Genomic DNA, 10,527 nt, shown 5'->3' on the forward strand with positions numbered 1-10,527 from the left:
GTCGTTTAAGCCAAGTGCAACCTACAAATGCTAAAATCAAGAGGAGCCCCAGACACCTGACTGAGTCTTTCCAAGACCTGAAAATGGTCCACACTTTCACACCAGCAAAAATGATCCCCTGCACCATTTCACTAGATAGATGCTAGCAATTTGAGGCATTAATATTTAGGGCTACTTATTATTTTTCACTTTTATACAACAGATATTTGATATCTTACCTATAAAATTTTGCATAAAATATTTCAGGTAAACAAAACTATTCAGGTAACAAAACTATTCAGGTAAACAAAACTATTCAGGTAACAAAAACTATTCAGGTAACAAAACTATTCAGGTAAACAAAACTATTCAGGTAAACAAAAGCAAAAACTATATATCTGATCAAGTTAAGATATAACATTTTAAGCCTCTGGTACCTTATTACTCAGTTCCCATTCTTTCTGGTACTCCAGAGATAACCAAAATCTTACTTATTTTTATTACTCTGCAGCACTTTCATATTATTTGATGTAGATATTTTTCCATAAACAAAATAGAATAGCATTACTGTTCACTTTTTATAATTTAATATGATAGTAATATTCTTTATAACCTGCAATGGCTTTTATATTCAACATTACATGTTGTTAATTTTTACTGTTTTAAAGCACATTACTCCAGTTTAATCATTTTCACCATTGCATTGAATTACTTTGTAGAGATATGCCACTATTAATGAAAGCATTTTCCTCTAGATGGGCATTATGTTATCATTTTAGGCCACTGGTTGCCTTTTGGTATACTAGGTAAAACAAGAGTTTGGATTTAAATTTTATGTATCTCACTGTCCTGAGGACCTGAAGCAGCAGAAAGTCCTTACAGGCTTTATTCACCCTTCAGGATTTGTCTCAGGTATTTAGCTAACCACCACTAGTGTGATACTATTCATGTGGACAGATTCCATACTTCATGCAAAACTAGCCAAGCTCAGGCCCAGTGCAGTTGCTAATGCTTTCAACGTTAGCTTTTTGGTAGGATCTCTTGAATCTGGGAGTTCATGACCAGCCTGCGCAAGAACAAGACCCCATTTCTACAAAAAAAAATAAAAATTAGCCAGGCACAGCAGCCAGTACCTATAGTCTAGCTACTTGGGAGGGTGAGACAGAAAAATCTCTGGAGCCAAGGAGTTTGAGGCTGCAGTGAGCTATGATGAAGTGACTGCCCTTACCCTGGGCGACAGAGCAAGCCCATCTCAGAAGAACAAAAGCCAAAACAAAGCCCAGCAAAGTTTACATAAACATAGATTGGTTTCAACCACCAGGAACATTGAGAACATTTTTTGAATTATAGATATTTGACCGTTTTAGCATACTTTCTTAATGTACTGTGACCCATGGAAAATAAAACAATTTATATTAATTACTCAGTTCAGAGGAGTCAAAAGAGACTCCTTAGCAATTTAGTTTTTAGCCTTGGCTGGGATGATTACTCTAGTTGTGAATTAGAATACAGAGTATATCATGTAAGACTGGTTAACATCCTGTACCAAGAAAGTAGTATTGAGATTTAAAGAGTAAAACAGGGACCTTTTAAATGTGTCGCTGGAAAGAATAACAATAATTAAATTACACTTTAATCCTATTATTCAGAATATCTCATAGTGATTCTTCAAGAAGCTTGATTTTCCTAAATAGATATAAACATGTTACTTTTACAGAGCAATTCCATTACTTCAGGAAGCTCAGAAACATTAAAGGCAATGTCTTCAAATAAAATTTTTTGACGCCTTCTATGCCTGTGCTGCAAAATGTGTGTTTTATCTTAGTACCAAAATACTTAGGGTTGAAAATGTTTTCACTCCTTTTCATTTACTATTAAGGGGAGTTTAATTTTCCATCATGTGCAAACTTACATGTCTAGACAGACCCATATTGAAGAATCTTATGGATTATCTTTAATGCCCCAAGATAATATTAATACTTTTAGAAAGAATTGAGACTTGTAATTATTTTTTAACAGACCAAAGAGTGATCTAATTTAATTGTCCTTATTTTCATGGTAACACAGTTCCTATTCCATTGTCACATTAAATATGAAATGTTCCATTTTGAATCAAAAGTTTAGTTCATTATGTCTCAAACAAGAAGCAATACAATTAATCAAAGAATACCCCTAAACTGTAGACATAGGGTTGCCATCTTAATGGTAGCCGTTTATGCCAGCAGCTAAGAAGCCTTGAGAGCAATTAGCGATGAAATAGAGAAAGACATTTGCAGCTTGTGACAAACTGAATGTTTTCTTTGTAGGAAGTGTTCCAAACCTGGAGGAAGTGGCAGTCAGTTAGTACAAGGTTTGAAGAATAAGGGCAATGACAGAGTTTCCAAGCCCATCTCCTTGTTTGAGCAGTGTTTTATTTGCACAACATGTGGTAGAGCCTTGTCTTGAAGAGGATCACCGTATCTCTACTGACCCAGGTCAGCTGCTTAATCACAAGCACCCTCATCATTTCAACCAACTGGTTGCAGTAGACATCTGCTGTAAGCAACTGACCAGGTGTCATGAAGCGATAGTGGGTAAACCAGTGCCGGACCACCAAGCAGACACCATTAGCGTTCTCTGATGAATACCTGGATTTGGACTGTATTTCATCACTTTCATCTTTATCCAACTATTGTGCTGAATGTTTGTAATTATCAGAAAGGATTCATTTTCATTGCACATAACAAATAATACAGTGTAGAAATGGTTCGCCTTTATGTCATGGCCGCAAAGAAAAGCAAGCTTTGACGTCATTTGTTTTCTGACACCTTGACACCCGTTGAATACATTTGGAACTCAACCTTCCAGCTTCTTTACTGTGCCAATTTGTTTCAAATGCTCCAGTATAGTAACCATCAAACCTTGCTGCTAATTCACATGCAGGCTCAGATGGCATCTCTTCCACGAAAGCTTTCAGCTTGTCATCATCCACAGTGGTCTCAGGTCACCCACATGGCTCATTGTCAAGATTAAAACCACTAGAATGGAACTTTTTCTTTTACTGAGAGAGCCCACTTATGTGGATGTTTTTCATTTCAAATTAATATGAGGGTACAGATGTTCAGGCTACATTGTTTTCAATTCTAAGGTAAGGTCAAGTTCAAGTTGTAGTTGAGCCCTTCACCCAGGAGCTTGCAGAACACCCTCACACTGTGCACGGCAGGTGCTGTCAAGATGCTGTCCATTTGTTAGCCACACCCTTCTCAAACATTTTGTTGCTATTTCTACCATTCTGGGATGCATTTGTTCTATGGCAGAACACATATTCGAAAATAACACACAGTTTTTACTTAGGCACTGTTTCATAAAAATTGCCATATAAATATGTAAAAGAAAACATGTACAAAAAAATATGTATGAGAAAACATGTATTTGAAAGAATGAGGATACACCTTCACAATAAAAATAAAATGATAAATATAAAAATGAAATTTTAAGACATATCAACTGTCAAACGTAGTACTATAGATGAGGAAATTAGACCTTTCATACTTAAAAACCTAATAATGTAATATGCTTAAGACCTCAGAAAAAGAGTTGACATGAAGTAACTGGAACAATGTACACATTCTGGGACTTAAAATGTATAAAAGCAGTGTATGTAAGCAAAATGTGTGTACCTCTAAAACATTCTGAAATATAAAAAAAAATTTCCTTAGAAAACATTTGTAAATAATGATTTATTCACTACTTGATGAAAGAGTTCATAAACACTTCGATTTTACACTGTTTGAATAATGCTTAATTGTGTTAACTTGCAAGAATTGACTCAATTTTAGGGCTGACCATGTTTTCATGTTTAAATTTTGTCTCTAGTTCATTTTAGATTATCACAACTTTAGAAAAATTTCATTTATTTTCTTCCATCTATTATATATTTTCATAAAAATTTACCCTAATTTTATTTTCAATTCTGATTTCTCTAAACTTTCTATTAAAATAATTCTATATAAACATCATTCTAAGTATATCACCTACAAATTTCAACATAATGATGTGTCTGAATCACCACTGCAAATAACTGAGCATTAAGTTAGGCCAGAAGTTCTCAGGCTGCAGTCTGTACATATTTTTAAGCATCAATCTCCATTTAAAAACCTAACCTTAGGGCAGTGCCTGTGGCCCAATGAGTAGGGTGCTGGGCCCCATATACCAAGGGTGGCAGGTTCAAACCTGGCTCCAGCCAAACTGCAACCAAAAAAATAGCCAGGCGTTGTGGCGGGAGCCTATAGTCCCAGCTACTTGGGAGGCTGAGGCAGGAGAATCGCCTAAGCCCAGGAGTTGGAGGTTGCTGTGAGCTGTGATGCTACAGCACTCTACCAAGGGCGATAAAGTGAGATTCTATCTCTACAAAAATAATAATAATAATAATAATAACCTAACCTTAAAGCAATCACATATGTTTGGTTTGTTTTCATCATCAATATTTTACAGAATCTAAGGGTGGTAAACTACTAGTATTTTATTTCAAACCTGTTTTTCTCAATTTATAGACTCCTATTCTTGAATAGTTGAGATTCTTTCCTTTATCTTTTGCTACACAACAAACTAAATTTTAATGGTTTAATACAAGTTCCATTTATTATTCGTAACAATTCTATGGGTTGCCTGAGCAATTTTTCTTCTGGTTCCAAAGGCCTCGCTCCTACAGCTGCATTCACCTTCCCTGTCAGCCAGGCCTAAGCTTGTCGAGGATGGCTGAGACAGTTGAGGCAGCCTCCCCAGGTCATCATCAAAGAGGTGCTACTGTTTTCTTGCCATCATGATGATCTCAGGATTCCAAAAGGGCTGCACTAGCTGTGCAATTTATGGCGGTCAGTGAAAATGAAAATGTGGTTCCCTTTGTTCAAAAATTAACTAAGAGTTTAAAGATGCTGAAAGCAAAGCATTATGCCAAGTGCAGGCTGTTCTACGTATGGGTCCCTGTCAGACCACATGGGTCGCGTGTCCCAGAAGGCAGCAATAACTGACGTTGCAGCCCCAGCTCTTAGATCTTTCTCTGTGTCCCAAGCCCAGAGCAGATTCAAAGGTATGAACCTAAACGGGAAGAATCTGTGATCCTATTGTACAATCTTCCACAAGAGATGTTTTCATTCTGCCCCTTTTCACATCCTCTCAGCATTTTCTCCCTTCCAAAATAGATAATCAACCTTATAAAATTTTAACTAAATTATCTAACAAAATCAAATGCACTCTGGCATGTCTAACCTTGTGTACTTAATTTCCAAGCATTGATTAACTGTGGGGGGATACTGAAAATGAGTAAGTGAACAAAATTATTTTTTTTAAAAAAACCTATAGATTGAAAAGAAAAAATATATTTGAAATAAGAAAGAGAACCCTAAGGGATCATCAGGTGGTTTTACAAGACTCCATAGACACGGCTGCCAGATAATTTGCTATGAACAAGGGCCTCTGGATGCAGCTGTATGAAGCTATTGCATTTCAGTGCTACAGAACCATGTAATCCTCAGCTTAAGTACAAGCCCTGTAAAGCACGGGCATGCTGTTTAACTCAAAAGAGAATTATCTTCCAAGGGTGCAAAACAGACCAGGTTGTCAACATGCATTTCGGACCTGGAGTTAAATGGAACTAGTTTGCTTTAAAGGGAACACAGACAAAGACTTTGTAGACCAGAATCTTTAAATCTAAGAAAGCAAGACACAAATCTGGGGTGCATTTACTTTCACTGTGGTCCACTCACATCGTTAGAGCAGGTGTGCTGAGGTCTCTCTGCTAGAATTAGCAATGAAAGGCCGTTTGATAGCTTTGAAATATTCCATGCATTTTCTCCCTCACACAGATGTTTTTGGCATCATTTTAATACTGCCTTTCTGATTTATTAACTTCTTTTTAATACAATCGTACTCCTGAAGGAAATGGGTCCTCAGTCTCTCTAACAATTCTAGTCTATCAGTCACATTCCTCCCAGCTTCTCCATGCTCTCATTCTAATTCCCACTGTCTTCCCTTTTGACAGGTCTAAAAACATATAGGAAGATAGTTGTTTTGACCTTTGTAACTATTACCTTTATCTTATTTATGCAAGATCAAATCATTTCTTTAATAGAAAGGAAATGGGTGTAATCTATCTTGTTGTAAACAGTGAGAATTGTAGGGAATTTGAGGGACCCTTTACTAAAGGGAGTAAAAAGTATAGTAAGTGAAAACTGCAGAAGGTTTCCGGGTGTCTTCCATCAGGAGTGCCGGGTTTTGTTGTTACTGCAGTTTTTCCACTTGAGGAAAACGCAATGAAAGAGCAGAAGAGAGCAGGGAAGTCTGTTTCCAACTTCAGTGCAATCAAGAGACGGGCTCATTCTGCTGAGAGTGCACCTACAAGAAGAAAACTATTACTGGATGGGGGCAAAGAACCCAGGGAGAGGCCAGATTGCCAGAAATGCGGATCTCATAGCACCGAAAGCTGGCGTGAGACAGGGCTCCCCACAGCATGAGACAGAAGGACTCCTTCCCCGCCCCGTGCTGAGCACAAGTGAGGCTGAGGCCATTTAACAGGCTGAGCTTAGAGGGAATTTCCAGCGTTCCAGATGCCATCCGATACTGCCAGGCCACATTACGGTAATTACGCCTCTTCCTATGATGTGGTTATTAGGAAAGAGGTCTGCCCCTGTCCAGCCGAGTGTGCACACCCAGGAGGAGGGGACGGCGGCTCTGCCAAGTGAGGAGAGGCCCCAACACCAGGACCCAGGCACTTTCTGAAAAGTGTCCTCTGAACAAGATTAACTGGTTTCTGTACTTTCACATGAAACAGTGAGCTCAGGCCCAGAAAAGCACTAGGAGTAGTACCTTGGAGCCAAATTTACAAAGTAGAATTGTCCCACATGACTCCGAGTCTCCTGCCAAGGACCCCAGTGAAGAAGAGTCAGTGAGTCCTTCCCTCTGCAGGCCGATCTGCCTCTGCACCTCCCACTGAGGTGGTGGCATTGGACGTGGGAGTTTCACACTAGCACTGAGAACGAATTCCACCCAGAATAGTTTGCACACAAAGATCCAGTGTTTGTAAGATAATAACAAAATGACCTCTCTACATGTCAGATCCGTGTCTACAACACATTGATGATGATATCGGTATAGGAGAAAGACAGGGGATTGGCGAGGTTTTGTGATTAGATAAGGCCGGGAGAAAATCAACCAGTGACGATGAGTCATAACAGCAGGTTGGAGATGACAAAGAAAAGGGAGAAGAGAGAAGAGATGACACAGGGAAAAAAAAGGAAATGTCTTTTTTAAAGTTACCAGCATGTATATTGTCATTCAATTTAAATTCTGTATGTATAAAGATCATGTGTGCATGTGTACTTGATCATGAAATTTTAAAAATCTCAGATAATTTAAAAACATCAACTCTTCAAAGAATAAAAGGTTAGTTCTAATGTTCCTTTCATGTGAATTCCTGAACAAGGAAATCTCTGGATGACATTAATAATTAAGAGACATTTACTGGGGGGCCCAACCGCCTCCTTCCTTGTTACTCCTTTTAACACATCCTAAGAGCAATGGGGTGGGGGGTGGGGGTGATATGGACTGTGAGCAAGAAGCCTTTCATGGTGGCACCAAAATAAGAGTTAACAGCAGTGACAATAGGCCACATTTTCCTGATAGGGAAGAAGAAAAGAGGTGTAGAGGTGTTCATATATTAAACGTGAAAGATGGAAAAGTTTCTATGTCCTGGACATACCACACAAGCCTGCACACACACACACACACACACACAAACTCCTTTCCAGACCACATTGCATCAAAAAGCATAATGAATATTTTTAATATAAAATTTTATAATGCATTACTTGATTCCTATGACAGTTCACTTTCTGAATACTTTTACTTTTCACGAAGGTAAAGCGGAGTTTAAAATTGATGGAGGAAATCCTTCTCAGCCACAGGTTAGTTCCCTCCCCAGTCTCAGGTACACAGCTGAAGAAGCCGTCTGATTTGTGGCCGTCCTATAAAAATTAGTTTGATGTCAGGAGCCCAATACTGTTGTCCTTTCACTGGCAAAACTCCCTGTGAGATCAATCAGAGCTTTGCTTCTGACCTAGGAGAGTCCAATTGTGTCCCACCACAGGAGAAACTGTGGGCAAACAGCGACTGTTTGGTCCACATCGATCCCTCACACAGGGTGAGGAGTGTGTGTGTGTGTGTCTGTTTAACTCCCACAGGACCAGGAGCCTCACATCAGCCAGCAGAGTATCAAGAGGAAAGGCCTGCTTGGAAAACTTCCGGGTCCGTTTTATTTCAACGTTTCCCCAGATGCAATCTGAGTTCTCATGCATTCTGCCAAACCTGTCGTAAGGATCAAATTTAGATACCTGACTGTGTGCAGGTAGGAGTGGGAATGTCTGGGATTGGTGGCAGACAGAGGCAGGAGCATTTGGCTAAATGAGAAATCACAAGGGGAAGTGGAAAGTCATTTCCCTATGAATATTTTTCCACAGGATTCATTAATGCTATAATCATCACAATGGAGAAACTGCAACATAGCCCTGTATGTTATATTTTATTCCCTAAAGCATTTTTAATGTTCTCCAAGTATGATTTGAATTTCTTACTGTAATATCCTATTCCAAAACAAATATATTTACTAGCAAACAAAACGCTTCAAATATCATACCTGAATTATTGCTTGACCCACGTCTCTGCTTCTCATAGAGAAGCAGAGAAAGACCAAACACATTATTAAAATAGTCCAGGTCTAAGGCATTGCTTCCTAATTACTAATGTTCTTTTCAATTAATTAATTGGTTTATGTGTTTATTTTCTTGTTGATGATACTTTACTCTCTATGTATAATAGGAATTATTACTTGTTGATAGGATTTTCTGTTGATATTGTCTTCTAAGGTTTTATCTTTAAAAAGTACAGTTGAATTTACATTTTTTAGTTTGTACCAACATTTAAGTGGCTCATTCTTTTATTCTAAAAGCATTTAACATGAATCTACTCTCTTAACACATTTTTGGCTTATGATTCCTTCTTTATAGGCACATTTGTACAGTGGATCACCAGAACGTACTCATCCTGCATAAATGAAATTTCATACTCCCCATTTCTCCCTCCCACCAGCCCTTGGCAGCCGTCATTCTGCTCTCTGATTCTGAGTCTGGCTGTCTCAGGTCCTCCCGTGAGAGGGACCATGAAGTATTTGTGGGACTGGCTTCTCTCACCTGTCATAATGTCTTTGAGGTCCGGATTGTTGCGTGTTGTAAGACGTCCTTATTTTTAAGGCTGAATTTCTGACAGAGGTTTGATCAATGACAGAGAAATAGCAAAGGTAACAGTTGTGGATTATACTAATAATAAAATTAAAAATGCTACACAAATATTGATACAAAAACCAGGAAGACATCTTAGGAGGAAAGACTGAAAATGTCAGAAAATACGTGAGCTCTCTTGACTTTAAAGTTGGTTCTTCCCAGGTGGTGCCTGTGGCTCAAAGGGTAGGGTGCTACTCATATGCTGGAGGTGGCAGGTTCAATCCCAGCCCCAACCAAAAAAAAAAAAAAAATTGGTTCTTCAATTGATTTGGACTTTTGTTATATTTTGTGGTTTTCCCTGCCCAAATCTGTGGTTTTGAAGTCTGCTGTCTTTGGGTCTTGATACAACTAATGATGTCGGGTGGCGCCTCTGGCTCGAAGGGGTAGGGTGCCAGCCCCATATGCCAGAGGTGGTGGGTTCAAGCCCAGCCCTGGCCAAAATCAAACAAAAAAAAACCCACAAAAACTTGATGGACAACTAATGATGTCAATGAAAAAAATAAGAATCACTGGCTGAAAATCAAATTCTAGAATTTTCTTCTTCACTGCACTGTCATATGCCCTCTGGTCCTGACAAACACTCATCATGACACACCACGGTAATGACAAGCACACACACAAACTATTAAATTTGAAATCAGAAAGTCTCAACTTGAAATTTGACTTTGCTCACTTACTAGCAATAAGATTTGAGAATTCAGGGTTACAGTGGGAGTTCCTTAAACCATTGTTCTGCTGATATACATTTCTCCTTAGATTTTAAGTAGCTAGCTACTGGTACATGAACAACATGAATGAACTTTAACAGTATAAATTGAGGAAAAGAAGCCAGACACACAGAATAAATACCATCTGATATAATTTACAAGAAGTTCAAGATCATGCAGAACTAATTTGTCAAGACAGAAATCAGAAGAGATGTTGCTGGGATTAGGTTTGGGAGTGTCAGGACTGAGGAGGACAGGAAATGGGGATGTTTAATATCTTGACCTTGGAGTGTTCACAAGTATATGTATGTTAAAACTCATCACGCAGTACTTAAGATATGTGCATTTTACTTTAACATAATTTATATACCAATAAGATGCTATTAAACAACATGAAAAGGACAAATAAGAAAAAAAACATAGAAAAGCTGAAAATTACTTAAAGAAAAGCCCACATCCCCCAGATGGAAAGAGAGGATTGGACGTAAAAAACATGGGTCCAGGTCTTTGTATCCCTCAGCCTATAGAAC

The 10,527-nt window shown here is 38.5% G+C and overlaps 1 long non-coding RNA gene across 1 annotated transcript in view; it reads right to left on the minus strand.

Annotated features, from left to right (window-relative positions):
- The window catches only part of LOC111723286, a 226,830-nt gene that overhangs the window by 48,969 nt on the left and 167,334 nt on the right, over nt 1–10,527 (minus strand). The gene's annotated exons all lie outside the window — the stretch shown is intronic.

The sequence above is a fragment of the Otolemur garnettii genome, unplaced genomic scaffold (genome assembly GCF_000181295.1).
Source record: "Otolemur garnettii isolate 467f Iridium unplaced genomic scaffold, OtoGar3 scaffold00010, whole genome shotgun sequence".
NCBI lineage: Eukaryota > Metazoa > Chordata > Mammalia > Primates > Galagidae > Otolemur > Otolemur garnettii.